Raw genomic sequence first — 23573 nt, 5'->3', positions numbered from 1 at the left:
AGTGTTGCTGTCAGGCACGTTTGTTCACCGTGTGGACCATGAGTGAGTTGGGGGGGAGGGCAGATAGGTAAAGAGGAAGTCTGTACTCTTAGAGGGAACAAAGTAGTGGTGTTTGGCATGCTTTGGGGTAGGAGCACAGGAAGCCGGGGCATACCAGACCAATTGAACCACTTGGAGGACAGCCTCATGAATAAGGAAGGGAGTGCAGGAGGGTCCAGGAGGTTGTACGATATCCAGGAACTGGTCTTGTGGATCCTGAACGTCTTCCACCAGGAGATTGAGAGCAGCTGCCATGCACCGAAGCAAGTCATGATACATGAGGATGCAGGCTGTAAGATCGCACAGAGGAGAATGAGGGACCTGGCTCAGAAGCTCACTCAGACTCTGAGGACAGGTCTGGCAGAGGCGGGGCTGTCGGTGCAAGGTGGAGTGCAACAGGCTACTGCTTGAGCAGGAGAGGTTCAACTACCGGAGATGGGAGCCTCAAGGGAGCTGAGGGGAGCCAGCCTATGGCAGCATCAGCTCAGTCATGCAGGAAAAGACAAAGATCTCTTAGGATGCTAAGAGCACTAACGAACAGGGGGTTCTGACTCTGGCCATGCGGCGATAAGAGGGAATTACACTGGCATCAACCCACACAGCCTCTTAAAACCTCGGATGCACCATGCGGCTGACACACATGCGGGTCCACAGACTCTACTACTAACAGTTGCGGCTCCGGCACATGGCATACCCACATCTGGAATCCAGATAGGAACCATCACTCAAAGAAGAACAGGGTAATACCAACATTACATTTACACTGAAAAATTAGAATTTTGTTTTTTAAAAGAGAAAGAAAGAATGAACACTAACAAAAAATCTTGTAATTTCTGTAAATACATGTATTGTATTACAGTCATATTGAAAGAAACAGAATGTGAATTAACTATGTATGCAAATACTGATAGAGTCATGCACAGCATTGTAGAGTTAATACAAAGTTTACATCTACTGAAGTTTCTATATAGGGCTGGGGAGGAAACGATGTTTCCAACTTGTGAAGGTATTTTGGGGGTTTTGGAATTTTTCATTCCAATGCAGAACAAAGCAAAGATGTTGCAAAATACTATTAACGAAAAAAAGGGGACAGGACAGGAGAGAAATACATAGCCCAATGGGTAGGGCACTCATGTTGGATGTTAGAGATTCAGGTTCGAGTCCCAGCGCTGCCTGATTTGGAGTAGGGACTTTTGAATCCTGATCTCACGTTGCTGGCACTATCCACTAGTCTACAAAGTCAGTCTTTTTTTTCTCTCTGGCTGCTGAATAGCTTTTTATACAAAGTGGAACAGCTACAACAAGAAAGACTGAGAGACTGCATGTTATGTTTTCAAGAAAAAATACCAAGTTTCTGGTTCACAGGAAATTTCAATTTTTGGCCAGCCTATAATAATGATCCTTTCATGAGGTAGTTAAATACCATTATCCTCATTTAGGGAACTGAGGCACAGAGACTAAGTGGCTTGACCAGAGCAATACTGGCTATCTATAGCATAGGAAGAATTGACCCTGGATACTCAATGGATCAGGCTAGCGCTGTGACCAGCAGAACTGTCCTTCCTTGCACCCCTCCCCTCCTGAACATTTGTTTTTATATGACTGTGTGGACTCAAGAAAAATTCTCATAAGCAAGCTTTGGTTTTTTTCAACATTTGAATTCAGGTGAAAGTGTCATGATTTTGCTATCATTGGTGTTTTGAATTGCTAGATACAAGCAAAGATAAACACAAACTCTAAAGTGGTTTTCATTCAGAGGAATAAGGGTGCTGATTAGCAAATCTAACACTTGTGTTTTAATGTCAGTTTAGTAACTCAGAGTCCCTTATTACAATTTTAATATGGTAGTGATATTGAGACTAGTTTACTGAGAATTTCTGAGATAAGTGGGAAGTGATTAAGCAGATGAAGTTAAAATAGACCTTTTCTGTACAAATATAGCAACGTAACTCAGATCAAATATTGTGGATTCATGTGTGCAATCTTGAAGTGAGCTCTGCATTAAAAATTAATTGATTAAAAACAGAGCATCTACATTTTTGCCCTAACATTATATCATCAGGTACAGAGAATCACAGGCAGAGAAACCGTGCCAGGGTCCCACACCCACTCTGCTTATATTAGCACTGAGGGCAACGTTGGGTGGTGGGGTGGGTGGGCTGGGGAAGCATCCTCTGGTTACACGTGTTTAGTAACTGGAAACCCTAATATCAAGGCCACAGATGGGCAGCAGCTGCTATTCCAGCCCATAGGCTAGAGTGAACAGCAGTGGCACCTTGCTCTGTCCCCAATCCAGTGCAGGAACAATCGCATAAAAGCTAATTACTCAGGATTTATATAGCTGTCCAGATTTTCTCCAGCAACAAATTTGAGATTATGTACAAGAATAACCATGCTACAAAAAAATGCCAGAAATCCTCTTTCATATCAGGTTTAACATTTCTTCAAACATTATCTTGCAGGTGCCAACTTGCAGGCTTCTCTACAAATCAGTTGCCTGAATCTTCAGCAAGCATCTCCCAAATGAAGTCTATCAATCTTTATGTCGTGTCTTGAACTAAATTTTCTAGTAGCAAAAATAAAATAAATGGTGTGTGTAACAGCAAATATTCACAGGGTTTAGAGTAATCTCACTACAGATGTATTAGAGAAGACATTTTAAATATAAAGAACAAATGAAAAAATTAAATCTGACTAATTACTATTTTAGGTCAATAAAAGTTCTTTAGATTGCATCTTTTCATATTAAAAAACTAAACATTGTTGCAAAGTGCTGCAATTATGAGATTTGAATGTATAATTACATCAACTTTCCTGAGAGAGACTGAAAATAAAATTAAGACCTGACAATCCACTGAAGCTTTTGGTTACCCTCTAGAATTCATGTTTACAGGGCCTTGATTCCACTTGACTCTCTGGGACAGAGACAGAGAGGAAGGCAAGTATTGTGGATGTTTACCCACGGGGAAAACAGATAGATTAAATATGAACTACTGCTTGAAAATATCTTGTGGCACAAAGTTGTGCTGAGCATGAAAACAATGGTTCTCTCTCAGACACTGAACCTCATTCATCATTGCATTACTCTGGTTTTGCACTGCTGTGTAACTCAATTTCATTCAAGCAAGATTTAATAGTCCCACATCTTTATAGAGATGAAAGTTTCTCAGTTGACATTTTTGCTCTTTTTACTTAAAGGTGAAATTTTGGATAGAGTTTAAACTTCATGGGGTAAGCCAGATTCATTCAGTTTGCCAATTAGACTATGTGAAAGAATATATGTTTAAAAACTAGAATAGGGCGATAATGTAAATATTTAGAACCAGAGCCTTTGACTACTCGGGAGATTAATTATATATATTTAAATGAGTTTCCCCAGTAAGTAAATATATAAATACATATAATGAACATATAAAGAGATAATCTACAATGTTAATATTAAGACTCTTTACATTGCATTGTGTAATTTTTTTCTGCCTTAGAATTTTTAAGACATAAAACAAAAGTTATGTTTTGGGACAAGATCTCCTCTCAGGTCACTGCTCTGTATACAAGATTTAATAGTCTTAATCTGCAGCAAGGAAGATTTAGGTTAGATATCAGGAAACACTTCTTAACTACAATGGTTGTTATACTCTGGAATAGGCTTCCAAAGGAGGCTGTAGAATCCCTGTCATTGGAGGATTTTAAGAACTGGTCAGACTACCATCTGTTAGGTTTAATTGGTCCTTCTTCTGCACAGCAGGCTGGACTTGATGACCTCTTGAGGGACCTTCCAGCCCTATGTTTCTGTCATTCTATTGACTTCAGCAGAGTTACTCAGGACTTACATTGGTATAACTGAGAGCAGTGTATTGCCTTCAGCAGTACAGGAACCTCATCCTTTTGAGAAAAAGCTTTTTGGATTAAAAAATTGAGTCTCCATTTAGGTATTTTGCTTATACAAAGTATGCTAAAAATGCAGGTGGTTTAATGGATTGCAGCAAATCCCTTTCATTCATAGCTTTATATACTGAACATGGACTCTTTTTTGCATTTATTATATGTAAGATGTGGGTAAAAATAATTCGAATTCTTTAATGCATAGAAATGTAGTGTAAGAGAAATATCCATAAGATCTGGAAAGCAGCTTTATATAACTTTTACATATTTCCATGTTTTATTTTTAAATTTCTTGCTTGTATTTCAAACACTTTTCCAGTGTTTGCACCCAGACACTGCAATATCATGCTACGGCACAAGGCCCAGAAAGTGAAAATGATGAGGAGTAAAACTGAAGCTGACCAATCATTATCTAGATGCGGAAAAATGCAGAAAGGAAACAAACAGAATGGGTGAATACTAAATTAGATAAAAATGCTTTCACTTGTAATAAACCAGTAACAGAGAGGGGAATAGGTCTTCAAAAAGAAGCTTTATCTGTGCAATTACCATGAGTGTGAATAAAGATGTATCCAACTGGCCACCTGTGTTTACAAGCAACTAACATAAGAAAGGCCACAATGGGTCAGACAAATGGTCCAGCTTGCCTCGTATCCTGTCTTCCAACAATGTCTGTTGCTAAATGTTTCAGAGGGAATGAACAAAACAAGGTGATCATCAAGTGACCCAGCATCATCCAGACCAACTTCTGACAGTCAGAGGTCTAGGAGCACCCAGACCATGAGGTTGCATCTCTAACCATCTTAGCTAGTCTCCATTGATTGATCTATCTCCAGGAACATCTCATTCTTTTTTGAATCCCATTATACTTTTGGCCTTCAGAATATCCCCGGCAATGAGTTCCACAGATTGACTGTGCATTGTATGAAGTACATAAGAACAAGACCATAAGAATGGCCATAGTGGGTTAGACCAATGGTCCATCTAACCAAGTAGCCTGTCTTCTGACAGTCGTCAATGCCAGGTGCTTCAGAGGGAACGAATAGAATAGGTAATCATCAAGTGATCCATCGCATTGGCCATTCCGAGCCTCTGGCAAACAGCAATCCCTGCCTATCCTGGCTAATAACTATTGATGGACCTATTCTCCATGAACTTTCCTAGTTCTTTTTTTTTTGTAGTAGCACTTCCTTATGTTTGTTTTAAACATGCTGCCTATTAATTTCATTGGGTGACCCCTGTTTCTTGTGTTATGTGAAGGGGTAAACAACACTTATTCACTTTCCCCAAACTATTCATGATTTCATAGGTCTTTATCTTACTCCACTCCCTCCCCCCCTTAGTTGTCTCTTTTCTAAGCTGAACAGTTCCTGAAAGCAGTTCCATAACCCTAATAATTTTTGTTGCCTCTCTCTGTACTTTTTCCAAATCTAATATATCTTTTTTGACATGAGGCAACCACAACCGCATGCAGTACTCAAGGTGCGGGCATACCAGGTATTTATAAATTGGCATTATGATATTTTCTGTCTTATTATCTATCCCTTTCCTACTGGTTCCTAACATCCTTTTAGCTTTTTTTTGTCTGCCACGACACGTCATAGAAATGTAGGAGTGGAAGGGGCTCCGAAGTGCTTGTGACATCTCCCAGCTTGGTGTCATCTGCAAATTTTATAAGCATACCCTCTACTCCATTATCCAAGTCATTAATACAAATATTGAATGGTACCAGACCCCAACTGACCCTTGAAGGATCCCAATAGACAGCAAACAATTGATAACTGCTCATTGAGTATGGTTTTTCAGTCAGTTGTCCACCCATTTTATAGTAATTTCATCTAGACCACATTTCCCTAGTTTACTTATGAGATTGTCATGTAGAACTGTGTCAAAAGCCTTACTAAAAATCAGGGTATATCATGTCTGCTGCTTCCTCCCCATCCACTAGGTCAGTAATCCTATCAAAGGAGGAAAGTAAGTTGATTTGGCATGATTTGTTCTTGAGAAATCCATGCTGACTATTCCTTATAACCATATTATCCTCCAGGTGGTTACAAATTAGTTGTTTAATAATTTGCTCCAGTATCTTTCCAGGTACTGAAGTTAGGCTGACTGGTGTATAAATGCTCAGGTCTTCCTTATTCCCCTTTTTAAAGATAGATATTATGTTTGCCCTTCTCTAATCTTCTGGGACCTGTCCCATCCTCTAGGGGTTCTCAAAGATAATTGCCAACAGCTCTGAGATTGCTTCAGCTAGCTCCTTTAGTACCCTAGGATCAATTTTATCAGGCCCCACTGACTTGAATACATCTAATTTATCTAAATATTCTTTAACCTGTTCTTTCCCTATTTTGGCTTGTATTCCTTTCCCCTCGTTATTAATATTAGTTTTGTTGAGCATCTGATCACCATTCACCTTTTTAGTGAAGACTGAAGCAAAATATACGGTAAGCTTTTGTCACCCGCCTCCATTGAACCTGGTTCAAATCCCTGCTTAACCAGGTTGGCAAGTCAGTGTGTGAAGATGCTCTCCCCCTTCTTGGTTGGGTGGATCCCATCTCTTTCCAGAAGACCTTCTCAGAACAGCCTTCCATGATCAAAAAAGCTGAAGTCCTCCTGTCGACACTATCTGTGCAGTCATGCATTCATCTCCAGGATGCATGTGTCCCTGCCTGGGTCCTTACCCTTAACCGGGAGGATGGACAACCTGTGCTCGACTCCTTCACCCTAGTTCCCAGAGCCCTGTAGTCACTGCTGATTTGCTCAGCGTCATGAGTACCCACATGGATGACCAGCATAGGGAGCAATCAGAGGGACAGATGAGCATCACACCCTTTCTGCAATATCTCGGATGTGACTGCTAGGCAGGCAGCACACCTCCTGGGACATCATGTCAGGTCAGCAGATGGATGCCTATGTTCCTCTCAGAAGTGAATCCTCAACCATCAGCACCATACACTGAGCAGATGTTTTCAGAGAACTATCCATGACGACTCCAAGACCTCTTTTTTGAGTGTAACAACTAATTTAGACCTCATCATCTAAGCACTTGGGGCCAGATTTTTAATTCCCATTGGCAGAAAGGTGCTTTTGAAAGTTCCCCTCTCTGCATCTTTAGGCAACTAAATACCTTAAAATATATCTGGTCCTCAGATACAATAGTATCTGAGTAGCTTCAGCTATAGTAACAGGTTCAGTGACAGTCTTGATAGAGGAGTTGAAAAATTTACATGCACATGCCAGTTAGACCTGCAGTGCTGCCTCACCTGAAGACAGGTCCTTTGTTTTAAAGATACGATGCTAAGTGTATGTTTCAGTTCCATTTTACAGATCAATGATCAATATAATTTCTGTCACTTTTCAAGATCCATCTGTAAATAAGCTGATTATATAAACCTATACTAGAGTCTCCATTTCACAAACTATTTTTTAAAAACTCCTCATGTTGACACTTTGATTTTCTGAAAAATAGGTCCACGATGAATATGACGAATGGCAGCAATACAATGTATGAGTTCTATTTACCTTCAGCAACAACTGAATAAACTCAAAGAAAAAAATGAACATGGCTAAGCCATGAGGTAAAAACAAAAACTACCATGAAGTGTGGTATCAGATGCCCACTGTCAGGGACCTGTTTGTCAATGAGAGACCAATCCTTTTCTACACTTGGCCTTTTTCATCTCTCAACTACCCTCACAAAAACACCAAAAGAGCCTGAATCTGGAGTATCCTTTGATAAAGAGTCTGACAACAAAAGTCTGATTATATACAATACACTAACTTCCTTGCATGATGCCCTTGAATTTTATGAGGGAGTTTTCTCCAACCACAAACAGTCACTACCGCATCTTTCTCTTACCTCTTCCTTGAGGTCTACAAAACGCAGCCTGCTGATCATGGCTAAGCAGGTGACAAGCAGACTATTCCCAGGCCCGCCGATGGGAGGGAAGTGCAAGGAGGGGCAATTGCCCAGGGACCTGGTGATTTAAAAGGGCCCAGGAGGATGGGAGGACAGATACATATCCACCTGTCCTCCACATTCACTCTATCCCCGAGACCCCACTGCTCGTGCTCTCTGCCCCTCCCCTGAATCGAGCTTATTTATTATGTGCCATGCAGAGTACCAGGGGGCTGAAAGGGGTAGTATCTACTACTCAGCTTCCTGGGTTCATCGGTAATCTCCCTGGGGAGTCCAAAGGACCCAGGAAGCTGAGTAGCAGACACCGCCTGCTCAGCCACCCAGGAACCTGCATGACACAATAAATTATCAAAAACTTCAAGCAGAAGCCCACTCAGACCTCAGCCATCCCTTTCTAGGGGTGGGGAGGGGCAATTGACTTTTCTGTTCTGGGGCCGGAATTGCTGTTGGTGGGCCTGACTATTGCCCTTCTTTCCTTTTCCTACTCCACTTCTCCCCATCCATACCCCCATTTAAAAGATACACAATCCATGTAATTGAAAGCTATGCCAAATACACAAGTAAATGTGTCTAGTGAAGTATCATGCCCCCTAGCCTTCATCCATGTCTTTAGACTGGAAGAGATTGGCAGAGCAGGGATTGTCTCTTTTCTATGTTTGTACAGCCCCAGCACGATGGGGCTTCATTCCTAACTGAACCACATATATTAGGGTTACACATGCAATACTGAATGAGAGCGGAATGGAGAGTGAGGCAGGGGAAAGGAAGGGCAGAGAGTACTTTTTATACAGTCAGAGAGAGAAAGCAGCAAAGCAAGACACAGCAAAGTAAAAGAAAGCAGCAGAACTTAAAACATTAAATAAAAGGGACAGATACCACAGTGACTTATACCACCCCATTAGCCCAAGGATTCTTGTATTCTAATTACAGCACAAGGAGAGGAACGTGAAGGGTGTAATAATGGAGAGGGAAGAAAACGTGGTTGCTGTCAATGACATGTGAATAGGACATTGGAGGAGAGGTAGTGTGTAAGTGAAGTGATTATCACCAGCCAAGCAAGGCAGTACTGGTGGAAAAAGAAAGACCTAGTTGTAAAGAGCTGCGATAAGGGCACAGAGAAGAGAAGTGATTGGGAAAAGAAGAAATAAGTGAATGTCTATAACACAAAGCAAGTCTAAAGCAGGTGCTTTTCCCCTCAAGCCTGGGAAAACATTTTGAATTGGATTAACTACAAAAATAGTCTATCTCAGAAGCCTTCAAACACCCAAACAAAATGTGTTGTGTATGTGAGGTGAAAGACAGTATGATTCCAGCCCTTAAAAGTACACAACCTAAAGCCAACTCATCTTGCTGACAAACAGAGTTAATGCAGTGACTGCAGGTGTACGTAAGCAATAGGATCAGTAGATTTGGCCCACCTACTTCATTCTGGGCATGCTGGTGATAGCATAAAGCAGGAGAAAAGCCAGTATATGCAGCTTTACCTTTAGAGTGGGTTGAAAAATTAAAAGCTAGTTCAAAAAAATTCAAAATAAAGTTGTTCACTTTTCATGGTGTCTGAAAAGGGCTGTTTAAGTGAGTTTGTTTTCCAATTAAAACATTGAAAATGTTAATGAAATTGTTAACAAAATTTTTAGTTTACCAAAACTGAGGATTTGGTAAGTGAAAACCCTATTATGTTTTTTATTTAAAAAAGTGACCAAATTAATTGAAAAAAGGCAGAAAATCTCTATCAAAAAACTGTTTCTGCAGGAAAAAAAATGTTTTTAATTAAAAAGATGAGAAATTTTCAACTAGTTCTAATTACAGAGATTAAAAATTACTCCAAATAAAGGCAGGAATAAGACAGTGTAAAATGGAACATGAGATAACAGAAGTGTGGTATGAACTATCATTGAGCAATTGATGTTCAGATCCCAAAGGTATTCAGATTCTGGTTGCTGTTTGACTCATCTAGCACAAGCATGCAAAGGATTCCTTAATTCTCATCAAAATCAGCAAGTATGATAGAAAGCCATGAGAACTCACCTACCCATAGCAATGCTTTAAATCTATTAACAGTTCAGTGTAAATGAGGGTGGGACCAAACCTAGTCTTCTTGGCCATCTAATAAATATGTCAATCAGACAAGCATATAATATAAAGAGACATACGGCAGGAACTAATGTAATATACAGACAAGTCTGTGGGTCATTCATTTATAAATTGAAGTCAGATCATCTAATGATGGATTTAACCTGTAGCATATGTAAGTAACATATGGCCTGCTTTGCTGTTGTACCAAATGTCCACATGTTGTATTTCTGACTGGCACAGTAAGAGTTCACACCGTATTCTCACGTCCTTGAAGTTTACTATCCGTTTTAATACAGAGAAGACGTTTTAACTACACAGGTTTCATCAGTTCCTAAGTGACTGTTTCCAAATAAATAAAAATCAAGCCCTAGTTTTACAAAAAAGGCAAAAGAGCCACACACACACTTGGGATATTTTTTGCTTTAGACCCACTTACATGCACACATACTTGGTCTGTGGATATACTTGTGATCGGTGCACTTATAAAACAGGTGAGTATGTATTTTTAAATTTGGGCTCTGTTGGCATTGTTGAGCTGTGTTTTTATAAACTGGGAAGATACTGTAAGAATAAAAAGCATAATTCCCAGAGGAACAAAGGAATAAAACATTTCACTTGTCACAGTGCTGGCATTTCATCACCTAGCAAGTTACATTGCATAAAGCAACATAATAATGTAGCAGCTTGACATGTCAATATTACACTAGATGCCTGCTGGCAAGTTGCAGTGATATAACTGATGATTTTTTTTTTTAGTTAGGTAAGCAACTATCTGTTCATGAAGCAGCTCAGATGAAACATTTGGTGGAATGATGTATGACAAATGTGCTAAGTGTTTTCCAACTTTTTAGATTGCTGAATCAGACTTGTTCACTGTGTCAGGTTACAAACTAAATGGTTTACTCAGAGTGCTACACTTACTGTGATATTTGATTCAATCCATCTTGCAACACGTAAATAGATAAAATTAAGGAAAAACTATAAAGGAATATAGTGAACTGACATCTAGAACAAGCTATGTGTTTTCAGTTCTGAAAGTAAGGCATGCTTCTTGCATTTTTAAATTTCAAACATCCAATGAAGTTCTGCATCAGGCAAAACAACAAATCACTACATCCATCTACCTAGCCAGCCAATAACAGACAAACAATATCTACGGAAAGAATTATATTTTCCCATTACAGTAACAAAAACCACTTCTATATCACCCTATTATTATGTACAATTACATGGGGGGGGGGAGAGCTGGTCAGTTTTGGGTGGCACCTCTCTTCTCTGTGCCAGTCAACGGCTCACCTTTCCCTCTTCTTTCCAAGGCCCTTACTTTCCATGAACTCCTGATAGATCCTCATCGAAACAGGGAGACAAATACTTCTCTGCTCCTTCAGCTACTAGCTCAGCTGCTGCTACTTTTCTGTTGAGATGCATTGGGTTTTCCTGTCAACCAGAGTCCACTGCCACCAGATGTCTCTGCTATGGAGCAATTTCCTGTGGTGAAGTGTGAAGCAGCTACTAGGTCACTGGCCCATGGCTAGTCTGACAAGGTATCTGCTTTTTTGCAGGCTGTCACAAAAGGAAACTGGCAGGTGAGATGATGCCGGGGGGGGGGGGGCAGAGAGGGGAGAAAAAGGGTGAGAAGCAGGAGAGTGTGTTTATTCCTGTGGAGGAGATGACTCCCAGTCTCCCTTCAAGTTCTTTCAGCCTGACTGCAGCACAATGGCCCCAATCCTGGATCACCCACACCACTATCTTCTACACTGGTCTAGGCAAGGCTTATAGGAAATTTCCATGGTGTGCCATTGGCAGCCTCCGTTGCACAGTGAGTGGCATGGAAAGCCTTGCACTGGCCCAGTAAATCAGGATGAAATTTGTATCACACTCAAAGCATGAAATTCAAGTCAGACAAACTGCTTCTTGACTTGGATCATCTAACTCTTACCCAGGAGGTTATATGAACCCAGTCCATTCGGTCACTTGTTGCATGTTGGAACTGAGATGAGATACAAGGGTATGTTTTCTGAAGTGAGGTGGTTGCAATTGCATGCACACAGTTGCAGGTGCCTGATTTATGTGTATCAATATCTAGTGTATGTACAAATTAGGAATTTGCGCACACCGGGGCCTAAACAGATGTGCTCAGTAGGGTATGTGCAAGAATGCTTACAAGTGGAAACATTCCTAAGGTTATTTAAATATGAAGAACTCCAAAGCTTTGCTATATAATTTTTGAACATACATATAAATCAGTGATGGAAACAATCGCCAATATTTTCTAGAGGAAAATATTAAATCAAGCCTCTCTTGTGCATTTCGTCTTATGTCCCCATGCAGTGAAGAACCAGAATTCAGGGACCTAACAGATCAGTAGCCTTCTGCAGCTGAAAAAGAACATCAGAAATAATCCAACACTGACCCCTATGTTAAGAAATCCTGATAACCAGCCAAGTCCTTTTAAAAATAATCAATTTCATTAAAAGCCTTAAATGAGATTACGGATCTTAATTACTATGCTATATTGTATTAATTTATATATGGTGAATCCTTGATAGGAGCATTAAATATTTCTTGCAATATTGAGTAACATTGAAATAAGAATAGAAAGTTAATGAATGAAATCCTATTGAAATGATCTTCCTTCACATTCAGACTTTTGAGTCAGATTTACAAAGGTATTTAGGTGCCTAAAAATGTAGAGGTGTGCCTAGTGGGATTTTCAAAAATGCCAAGGCATGTTAGGTGCCTACATCAATGGGAGTTAGATGCCTAACCTTTGCTGGCATTTTTGAAAATCCTACCAAGCACTTCCCTGCATCTTTATGTGCCTAAAATGCTTTTGAAAATCTGGCTGTGTGTCTTAAAAAAAAAAAAAAAAAAAAAAAAAAACATTAAAGAATCAATCGTGTTATTTTTGCAAAATGTCATGCAAACACTTTTGGTTTTATAAATGGCATCCTACAGATTTAGACGTCCTACAAACAAAATATCAATATATGAACAGAAGTAATTTTTAAACAAATGGCAATTGTAGATTCGTTTTTTACTAGATTGAGCAGCTGTTAATATTGCTCTTCTGCATAAGAAATTTTATGCAGCAACAGACCTTAAAAGGGAAAACTGGTCGTATTTGAAGCATACTGCAGATATGAGATTTTGTTTCAAAGTGTTCTTTAAAAAAAAAAAAAAAAAAAAAAAAGCCTAGCTGAGTAAGGGAAAATGCAGTGTTATTTCAGCCAGACATATAGAAAAATAACGTCAGGGGAATTAGAAGGAAGTCTTTTTGTGGTAAGAACTGATTTAAAAAAAAAGTAGTTCTACTAACAATTTCCCATAGTCTAAAGAACAGTAATTGAGTGAAAACCTTTCAGATACATTTACTATGTTCATAGTCCCCAACCAATGTAAGTAAAAGTCCAAAGTCTATATTTTTGCATGCCATTATATGCTAATTATTACTTTTATAGAGGGCTGAATTCCCCAAACATTTCTGGTCTGAAGGTCAAAGTCTCATTCCAGGACATGTATTGTGAACTGGGGAAATCTGTGCAGCAGTGTGGGGAAGAGATACGCCCCTCTGTGTTTCAGAAGAACTGCTCTACAATAGCTACTGCAGCCTTAGCCCTTATGGAAAAAAGTCCTATAAAACAGAATAGGAATTAATACAGTAGGACTCTCTAGATGTGAAATATCGTACTTTAGACATTATATGAAAAAACCTATAGAATTTGAATAGTGAATGAGAGCCTTACTATAGGCTTGTGAATATTGTGAAAGAAATTCTATAATAGGATCATAATTCTCTACAACAGTGTATAGATAGAGTCCTTTTTCTTATTAAATACTGTAGGACTTTTCCCATAAAAACTGGGTCACAGGACCCTCAGCTGCTGTTGTGTCCTCACTCTGTCTTACCCATAAAACCCCCTATCTATTGGGGAGCTCTGAAGACATGTAGGGCTGTGTTTGAACCCTTACATGTGTGTTCCAAATGCTGTCCATCTGCTGTATTCAAGACTGTGGAACTAGATGAAAAATTGGCCCCTTAAAGCACAGGACCTATGCTCTTGCCATACTAGTTTGTAAAAATCACATCTCCCACAACACAGATCAGGCAGTATCAGTGATGCCAGTATCAGTGATGCATCTGCCTTGCAAGAAAGAAAATTCAAGATCAACAATAAAAACAACGAGAGTCTTAGTTTTTGCTGTATACAGACTAACACGGCTACCCCTCTGGAACTTTTCACCAAGATCAACAGTGTATCAGGGACCAGTGGTTTAAACATGGCTTGCTGGCTGTCATCACACAAAAGGTCTTTCCAAGCGATAAACATAAAATGGGTCCATCAGTGATGGCTATTCTAAAACAAAAACAACGGAATGCCTTTTGTCAGATATCTCCCAGCTTTCAATTGATCAGCATGATTTCCTTCGAAGTTAGTCATCGTTGTGTACACACACACATTGACATGCATTAGGCTGCAATATCTACTTGAATTGAAATAAAAATCTCTCCTGCAATCTGTGCATTGTCTCATGTGCCTAAATAAATCACTTAGGAATATTTATTTGCAGTAGAAGTCTGACATGTTAGACCAGGATAAATAAATAAGTGGCTTTATGAAACAAAACCTATGAGAATCAAAGACTGGAGTTTTGTTCAGACCTGAAATAACCACCTGATAAGCCAGGGTGGGATGGAGAAGAGGGAGGGGAAATACCGTCCCAGTCTACATGTACCAAGATGTCAAAATAACATCTAATGATAATTATAATGGATTAATTATTCCCCCTTAATCTTTCCAAATACAGGGACTATGCTGTGAGGAATGTTATAGAAATTATACTTCTCACATAATGGGACACTGCCACAGTTTTGAGGTCAGTTGTAGGGGATTTTTTATTTAAGAAATACAGTATGGCAGTAGAAATATTGCACAATTGAGTATAATTAAGCTTAACTATGTAATTAAGTATGCTTAAACTGTATGGTCTCCAGGGCAGGAACCTCTATATTTGGGCAGCTCCTAGCATGTGCTAAGCACTACTATAATTTAAAGAATCCCAAACAAACGTGTACTATGTTTAACTAATTTCTAGCTTGATGCCAAAGTTTAATGATCGCCCACATCAGTTTAAAAGTTACCTAGCTTAGTTATAGAGTAGTGATTTGAATGAATATATATATTCATTCAAATCACTACTTAATATTTACATTTTTATATATATATATATATATATATATATATATATATATATATATATATATATATATATATATATATATATATATATATATATATATATATATATATATATATATATATATATATATATATATATATATATATATATATATTTAAAAAATGTAAATATTAAATAGTTGTGCCATTTTATAACATTTCTTCTTATGTTTCTTGGGTTGGACACTCCTTTGGTTGTCTTGCCGCACTTGGTGCTTAACAAAACATTCTCACAGCACCTCAGTTATAGAACTGTTAGCTTTACTCTACAGAAGAATATCTTCAACAGGAGAGACAGAGTGCCCCCATCACAGAATACCACAGAGCCAGTGGTTAGGGCACGCTCCTGAAAGGTGGGAGATCCATGTTCAAATCCCTGCTCTACATCAGGCAAAGGGGGGGATTTGAATCCAGGTTTCCCATATCCCAGGTGAATGCTCAAGCATTATAAAGGGGATGGTACCAGCACCACCACTTTTCTTGAAGGGGAATGAGAATGGCTAAGGTGCCCAACTCCAAAAATGGATGCACATCTCTGAATCCTGAGTGGAGAAAGGCATCTCCCTCAAGCCTGGATTTAGGTGTTTAAGTCCCTTTGAGGGGTGGACCTTAAGGCCACTACCTCTCCTTGGCCTTTCTTTCTGGCTAGCTTAGGCTGCTCCCTGCTCCACATGCTGGCTTTGCGCATCCCATTCTTAGGCACTTAACTCTCCCCATGCATTGAATAGGTTAGTCTAGGTCCCTAGCTCGGGGTTGAGAATTCCACTAAGTGATACAGAACCTAAAAGCTAGGCCCTGCAACAGAACATTACAGTGCAACTCCTGCTTGTGAAGTGAAGTCCACCTTAAGTGTCTCAAATTGGGCACTGAAAATTTAAGACACCCATAATTAGGGACAAACTTACTATTTTCTAAGTGACGTGTTAAGGTCACAGAGGGAGTAATTGCAAGAGTCAAGAGTAGAATGTAGGAGGCCTGAGCTCCCAGTCCCGTGCACATACAGTACCATTAACTCATTCCTTAATCTGTTATATTTGGTCACATGACAACCAAGAATGCAATCATCCAAAATCAGTCTTACAAAATGCTAAATCCTGCTGCAAGACATTAAAGTACATCTGTCCAGCTGAAATCCTCTTAGAGCAGGACGTTCATTATTGCAAAGGAAAAAGCGTTTATGGAAAGTGAATTAAACGATGTTGATCTTACAGAAATCTAAAGGCACAGATGAAATTCATGGAAAGGAGAATGCATGTTATGTGCTCTGGGTTACGAGTAGAAAAGAATGACTACATGGTCTCTCTACGACAGTATTCTTCCAACACAAGCTGAGAAAAATGGAAAACCATTAGGCATCTTAGAGAAATGCTCGAATAAATACTGCTGTAATGGAGTTAAAGAAATAATTACTACAAACAGTAATATATTAAACTCTCTGCAGAAGAGAGATTACTAAATTTATTGTAGTTTGAAGCTAAGACTAATTTTAGGATTATAAAAAGTGATTTCAGAGTGAAGCCGGTATGCAGCTTATCACTGATCCACACATTACAATCTGACACACAAAATTGTGGTCTCCCCCATATCTCTGCAAAAGTTTAGTAGCTAAGTACGGAGGTCTCATATTTCTAAGTCTACATGATTTTTAAACTATTCTGAAGTCTGTGTTTGGTAGCATATTGTGAAATATAAATAATCAAAGCTAAACATCAGCTGTCAACATAAATGAGCAACACAGTAGGCTCAAGTAAGGAAAGCCGGAAAGGAAAGTTTATTTATAAACCACCTTCCACTCTCCTGACTCTGGGCCATACTATACTATAGAGAAGCCTAAGGGCTGCCCCTAAGTTATGCCAGCTGCAGTGGTATCACAGGGACAGTTTTACTGGCTGGAGATCAGGCTGAGTGCTAGACAGGCTGACACATACCCTCCCTTCTATACCCTGAGGAAATGGGTAGCATGGAACGGAGGCAGCACAAAGTAGTCAGATCTGGGGCAGAGGACTGAACCTCTTATCTTTGCTTTCCCTTTTATTCCTGCAGAGGAGCTGATGAGTTGTTCCATGCAGCCTACTTCAGTCCAAATAGTTAGGGCTCAGATACAGCCAGTATACATCAGCATAGTGTACCAGCACTTTCTTCATTCTGTCTTCCAAAATCTAAGCTTCATTTTAAAAAACTGAAGTCTCTAACTATTGTGGTTGCTGAGATACACCTGGATCACATTTTGGGGGCAAAGTGACGCAGTGAGGTCTGCCTGTGTAAATTGAATGCCCCATAGAATGACTTGGAGGTGTGAACTGCCCCATTCATTTCTCAACTCAGACCCAGGGGCAATACTTTAAATGTCAACATTGCTAACTCACAGCTCAAAGCATGAGTGTAAGGAAAAAGGATCCTATTCTGAAGATCTGCTTACTCTATTGTGAATGACAGCTCATTTTGGTACCACCAATGCATGGGCTTAGGAGATACAGCCATTTTTTCCTTCCCCTCGATCAAGAAGGAGCCAGGCCCCAGGAACCTAGAAGAACTCAGCTAAGCATCTTCAAGGGGGAGCCATGCTCAGCGAGCCTCACTAGGGGAAACAAAGCCTCATGGCCCAGTGAAGCCCATGGTATATTCAAACCTCACTGAGGGGAGTGACACATACTGTGTGCAACATCTCTTGCCGATACAACTGATTCTGTGGGTGGAGCTTTGAAGAAAGTACTGCTACCTTTTCTTTCCTCACCCTGGCCTTTGCTCTTAAGGTTTTGCCATGAGGTAATGTGGATATGGGAATCATATATATGGATAGAATAATATGGTTATGGGAATCAATGCGGTATTGGATTGTTTGGCCCCACCTGTGACCCTCCTATTCACTGCCTCCTCCAAGCCTCTCTGCACCATCATACAGAGCGATCCCCACAAAGCTGAGTGTGTGCAAAGGGAGGGAGTGGAGGCTGCATACCCTCTGAGCAGCTCACCTTTATCCAGAGGGAAGTTTGCAACTATGGATGTGGAGAGCTGGATTTCTTCCCCTTTGCTCACCAACTCACAGATTTCAGAATGGGCCTCTCAGCTGTTTGTGTGGATGAGTGTGGTTCTGCTGTGTATCACAACCTAGCTTGGCACAAAATGAAAAATCACCCACTTCAAAGGAGTCTTTGCAGCCTGTTTCTAATGTGGTGACAAAACTAAACAAGACAAAGGAAAATAAGTCACTCTTACCTCTTCTTTCATTACACTGCATCCTCACCACTTCCAGAACCGGCCTTCGCTGGACAGACTTACTTTCACTAAAATTCTTCTACTCCATTTGGCAACAATCTGGGTCAGCATATAGCAATAGTATCATCTTCAGTGCTGCAGAATATTCTTGCTGATGGAATGCTCACTGGACTGGAGCCAGCACATTTAATTGCAGATTGAGCAAGTACTGGTCAAATGATCCCTTTCTTGTCCCACTTGCAACAAAATAGTCAGCTCAGGAAGTTTATTTAGGTTCTGAAAGATCAGCCTTCTGCATGGTTTCAAGTATCTTATATTTCAGTCGACTGCCTGTAATAGTCAAACACTGGTATCATGGGAAACAATGTCAGATCTCTCCCACCAAGAGCTACTATCAGTGTTTCATGTCACATGCAGCTAAGAGCAGAGAAAATAGCTGTAGCATTGTTGGAGGTGCAAATCACCAACACCAGGTTTGCCATACCAGCATCCTTCTTAGTTTCCTTTTGCCTCTGCCTCTACTGAAGCTGGTCAAAAGTTTTCCAATGGAAGTTTTCTATCCGAAAACGCTGATTTGACCAAATTGACGTATTCCTGTGGAACGTGTCAACTCCATCAAAAGTTTTGGTCAAGCCTGCCTGCCTGATTTCCTGCTAGTCCACCCTGGACTCCCCTGCTTGCAGGCTACCCAGCACAACTCCCATGAACCCCAGCCTGCACACATCCCCAGCAGCTCCACTGGCAGGTCACCCAGACAGGCCAAGGAGCAAACCCAAACATTCTGGCTTGATTCTTCTGAAATGTAATCTCGCTCCCAAGAAAAATTTAAAAATTTTGACTTTTCATTGCAATTTGGGACAATTTTTCCTCCTAAAACTTCTAAATTTTTCCCCAGAGTGAAATTATTTTTTTCAGTCAGCTCTAACCTCTACCTCCATCTAGTGTGTTGTCAAGATCTGTCAGAATGATAAGATTTAGAACCACGTGCACTGAGAAAATGTTCTTCAGTATGGATGCAGTTTTTAGACCTTGTTTCTGATATACAAGATGAGTAAATCGGAGCAAACCCATTTCACAAATGCTTGAGGCAAACCACTCTAACAATCTGATCTATTATAACAGACTCTGAATTTAATGGAGAACTAACAAGGACTGCTTTTCTCAAGTCCATTGATCAGATTTCCATTTCTGTAATTGCTAAGACTTCCCAGGCACTTTTCTATTATAATAGGTGAAAAAGCAGCTCTCAAAAACCTTAAAAACCAGAGACTATCCAACTGTGCACGTAACTAGTCGATGTGATCTTATGTTCCTATCACTATTACCCTCATCCTCCATGCTTCATTTCCTCCTATTTTTATACCTATATGATGCATCTGGTCTTAGAGATTGGGAACTTTTAGGGTAAGGTTTGTTTCTCACTTATATTTGTACTGTGACTAGCACAATGAGGCCTAAATTCTCACTGGGACATATAAACTTTACAGTTATTCAAATAAGTAATAACTGCTATCACCAAAAAGATTCATCTGTGAAAACAGATTAGAGACAGTGTCATAATCCATTTCTATACAGTCAGCTCTAAAATTCGTAAGAAACAAACTTGAGCTTTGTAGCCATAAGTTTAATCATCCAGACCCGCGTCAATTTGTATGGGACAGTGATCCAGTAACATGAGTGACGGCAATGAGATCAGGAGAGGGACAGAAAACTGCAGAAAACTTGTAACTCGTCTGACTGATTTGTTGACCATCAACATAAAATGGTGTGTAGAAAGAAGCATTCATTTCTTTGCACTAGCGCCTCAGCCAGTGTAAGTTAGAGTTATTATCTTCAACAGAGCTATGTTGATTTTCACCAGCTGAGGATAAGGCCCTAAAAGTCTTAAAGTCCTAAAACTGCTGCTGTTTCCAAACAAGCATAATCCACCAGATCGTCTTCACACTTCCTGCATAATCTAATTGCCTTTCACGTCCCACAACAGCTCCCAGCATTCTTTGAGGCAGCATATTTGCTGAGTCCTAGAAGAAAACATGCTTTCTTTTGGATTTTCAGCAGCAGTGCCTTGACAGGTAACCAAGTGACAAAATTGCAAAACTATGCCTGGCTTGCATACATATCACCTTTTACCCAGAAAGTCTGGTATCAAATCCAAATTTAGACACTTCCTTACTGTAGAGAAGGCTAGAGGTATATTCTCCATAATGTGCCTAACGTATGTGCACATAAGCTACTAATGAAATGTGACATCAGGTATTATTTTTGCCAAAAAATATCTTCAGCTGTGTCTGTGTGGAGCATCTGGATTGTTTGATTTTTGGAAAAAGCAATACAGAAATTAAGCACAATGCCTAAATACTCCAGAAATGCTAATACTGAAGTCCATCAGCAATTTTATCTTTGATCAAAGTCCTTTTATTTCTAGTCCATTTTCTAACAGCTCCACCACAGTAATGTACCAGTGCCTGTTTTACTGCATCGGATGAGACAGACTTCTGGATATATTATATTATTCTATGTTTTCTACATGTACATTTAACTTTTCCTTTTAATTTTCAGAGTGAATTGTGCACTTCCCTTGTTTATAAAATCCTGTGCCTGCATGCACACATCATGGTACTATAATTGGTGTACAAATGAAGGCAAAACTTGGACTCTGGAAGTTTGGCTCTTTATAATACTGATTCTATAACTGTAAAAGAAAATGCTTAATTACAGAACAAAGTAAGAGATGAGTGAATTTAATGAAGACTGTTGATTGGAAGACCTGTACACTGACGTTTTCCATCTACTCACAGAAAGAGGTGCGAACAATATTGTCTGTGCTGAAGTATTCCCCAATCCAGCCCCTACCTTTGGGACTGGCAACAGTTCAGTCTCTGTGCCCATTCAGATCCTTGACCTTTCTGCTTGGATCTTATAGGTGACATGCTACTAAATTTTTGTTACAAATTCAGACCCACCACATCCTCTGCAGATAAGTATAAATATCACACACATCATGGTTCCATCATCTTCTACCAAGAGTAGCAATCTACTTTCATAGTACTGTACCAATTATGCTACCAGCAGGGTGACCCCTGCCTGAGAATGTATTTTCTGGACATCACATTTAATATTTCTAAACAAGGGCCTGTGAAATAGATACTGGCTCTGCAATGGACAACTGCACAAACTTTTAAAAAATGTATTGTAACAAACTATGAAAGCCATATTAAAGTAGTTGACAGAAGTATGTTGGCAACAGCATATGGGCTAAGGCATGAAAACTATTCTAGTGAAATAATATGACTGCAAAAAAGTGTTATTTTTCATAGCAATTACGCCTCCAATTTTAGCACCTAATAGTTGACAGAAAAATGAAGCTTACTTGTCCTAAATGCCTGCTGAACTGCCCAATACAGTTATATTTCAACTGTACAGAATAATTCTGGACTTTTAACTTAAAACATTTCCTGTAGTTTGCCTCTCCACTTCTATATTTTACAGCCATTAACAACCATTGGGCAGTAATGGAAAATGGATTAGCAAATGGCTACTGCTGAAGTATGAAATCCAAGTATCCAAGTTGGTTAAGTCCCCAAAGAAAAGGAGGAAGGAATGCTTTGTACTTCTGAGCCAGAGTCTGACACCCTTGCTCATGTTATTTCATGTGACTTCAATGGGACACTGATGGTGCCAGGGACTATTCAATATGAGCAAAGGTATCAGCATCCATTGCCCTGAGAAATTTTGGTGCATCTGTTTCACAATCACTATATTAATTTTACAATTTGCTATCATCAAATATCTAGAAGTGAAATAGAGAGAGTCATGAATACTACCCTGGAGAAGTCTAATCCGTTAAAATAATATACAGTGCATAGGAAATCCAGTAAGTCTGCAAAGAGCTTTATAAATAAAGCTCTATAGAACATGGAATGGAATTACAGTATTTGTAGGTTTGTGGCTATCAAATATTGGGCATCACTGAACAATTCCAGGTCTCAAGAAGAAATGCTTTAATAAATTAATTTTATCTATTGAAACCTACAGAATACATGTCAGAGACATTTTTAAATATTTTCACTTTCTAGAGAGCTCTGTGAAATCTTCCTCCCTCCACCTCCCCAATCAGCAAAATTTTTGTAGTAAAAGATTTTTACAATGTCAAATTTTATTCAGTTTGGTTGTACTTTGTGGATATATCCTCTAGCATATTCTGTGGTTATTTTCATAATATTTCAGGGAAAATGTTTTTTGCTTATAGAAAAAGTCAAAGCTACATGGACGCAAAGTATAATTTGTATATCTTATTTTTTATTTTTTTTTAAATCTAAAAAGCTGGTATTTGAAATTTTATTTATGCCCTACATGTTTTTGTGTTTAACAATGCAAGGTTCATAATGGCTTATTTGTGATATTTTGGGATTACTTTTTTTTTGGTATTTCTGGACACCGTATTGTCTGTTGGAATAAACCAGTTTCTAACTTCATTCTTGTAGAATATGAGCTGAATGATTCATATGAAGAATACAATTTAGCTTCTGAAAGCTGAAAACAAGATGCATCTTGCAAAATTTACATTTGAATTGTTCCTCTATTCCTCCCCCCCCTCCCGGAACAGATCATAGATAAAAGTTATTTTAGCAGCATTTTAACAATGTGGTAAAGTAACTTAAACAAAAAGGATGTGGGGTAGGGGGGAAAGGAGAGTGAGAGGGAATGTCCCTTCAATTGATACAGCACCACAAAACACTGACACAGAGTACATGCGAGATCCACTTAGCATTTGCATTGTTTGCAATGACAACAGTATGTCTTTGTGCACCATCTGCGCATTTCACTTCAAAGTGGTCTGCATCACACCACAGCTTCATCAGAACCTGAAATAAGTGGTGCAAAAGTACAGCTCAAGGGAAAGTAGAAAGAGAAAATGTACTTGATCAGCATGAGAGTTAGTGGTTTTTATTTTGGAAAGCATTTAGTGATCAAAGTAGTCTTGGCCCTCTCTCAAGCAGCTCTCTTATGCTGACCATTTGCTTCTTATGTTTTGATATCATGCTCATCATAAAATGGAAGGGGAAAAAAATCTGACTGTAAAATACCTTAACTTAACAGATAATCTTTAAAGGATTTTATAATACATGAGGACTTACATTTCCTTTCCGAGGAGGTGGCAGTAGTATTGCTCAAACTTAGATGCAAATATTAAATTT

At 39.3% G+C, this 23573-nt stretch overlaps 1 long non-coding RNA gene across 3 annotated transcripts in view; it reads right to left on the bottom strand.

The window, feature by feature from the left end:
• Window positions 1–1127: 1127 nt before the first annotated feature.
• LOC137147620 (uncharacterized) overlaps window positions 1128–23573 on the bottom strand; it is an 88794-nt gene continuing 66348 nt past the window's right edge. For all 3 annotated transcript variants that reach the window (XR_010918261.1, XR_010918260.1, XR_010918259.1), the window contains one exon: window positions 1128–2605. This is a non-coding gene — a long non-coding RNA (uncharacterized lncRNA). The remainder of the gene's footprint in view (window positions 2606–23573) is intronic.

This window comes from Emydura macquarii, unplaced genomic scaffold, assembly GCF_026122565.2.
Source record: "Emydura macquarii macquarii isolate MOO-44397 ecotype Brisbane River unplaced genomic scaffold, CSIRO-AGI_Emac_v2 contig_561, whole genome shotgun sequence".
Taxonomy (NCBI): domain Eukaryota; kingdom Metazoa; phylum Chordata; order Testudines; family Chelidae; genus Emydura; species Emydura macquarii.
The sequence above is the reverse complement of the archived record's forward strand: the minus strand, read 5'-3'. Positions and strand labels throughout refer to the sequence as shown.